This window comes from Lactuca virosa, chromosome 5 (genome assembly GCF_052849685.1).
Source record: "Lactuca virosa cultivar CGN04683 chromosome 5, Lactuca_virosa_CGN04683_v6, whole genome shotgun sequence".
Classification (NCBI taxonomy): domain Eukaryota; kingdom Viridiplantae; phylum Streptophyta; class Magnoliopsida; order Asterales; family Asteraceae; genus Lactuca; species Lactuca virosa.
The window spans coordinates 181,272,905-181,273,867 of NC_136430.1; the positions used below are offsets into that span (position 1 = coordinate 181,272,905).

At 33.7% G+C, this 963-nt stretch overlaps 1 pseudogene; it reads right to left on the bottom strand.

Annotated features, from left to right (window-relative positions):
* Positions 1–240: 240 nt before the first annotated feature.
* Positions 241–551, bottom strand: LOC145112020 (large ribosomal subunit protein uL6m pseudogene; annotated as a pseudogene).
* Between the last annotated feature and the right edge of the window lie 412 nt (positions 552–963).

The following is a 963-nucleotide window of genomic DNA, read 5'->3' on the forward strand; positions in this document are numbered from 1 at the left end:
AGTTAGTAATCTACTTCACAATTGGTGTCATCTGTTAAACTCATTACAATAGTATGTAGTTAATAATGTACTTCACAATTGGTGCCATGTGTTAATAGGTAAATAGAATCCTAGATTGTGGGAATCATTTCAATCATATAGATTATCTTCAAAAAGACAATTGCTATTATTTGTAAAACTTTAAAAATATAGCTTACTTTCATAAAACTTCATTTTATCTGTAACTATAGCATCCTATTTCTATTTTGATTTCTTGCCCTATTTTTTGTTTATAACTTCATCGACATACATAATAACTTTGCCATTGTAATCCTCCAGTGACTAATAGCTAGAAAGGCGAGAACAAACCGGTGCACGCTTTTCCAGTCGATTCGGGTGCAACAAACGGTATTTGGTTTGAAACAAAATACACAAACCACAGCAGGCATTGATAATTCAATTTCATGACTGTACCCCAACTTCAGAAACAATAAACGCCCTTCTTATTTCCGCTATAGCTTTCAATCCAACTCCGATTATCTTCAAAAAAAATGAAAGAAATGAGCTTCCATTTTATTAATCACTGTGTGTAGACACAACATCAGCAAATCCTAAACCCGGTCGGTTGCATTAACAATTCGATTTGATGGTTAGGTTAAACCATAAATCCAGAATTGATGATTTTCTCGATTAAAGCCCTAAATAACCGTTGAATGTGGAAATCAAGAAAAATAAACTATGCATGCATCTGATCTTAAGTTTTATATCTACGTACATAGCGAGAGGGTATATACGTTAAGGTTGCCGGAGAGAGAGCTGTTGCCGCCGTCAGTAGTGTTAAAAGACAAGCTAGCCTTAGACCATCTCCAACCCACTTCTATTTTTAAAAAATGGGGTAAATAGTGTTTCATCTCCAACCCTACTCCATTTTTTACCTCCAAAAAAGTATATTTCATTCTTATAACTTATATAAATTGTCAAACA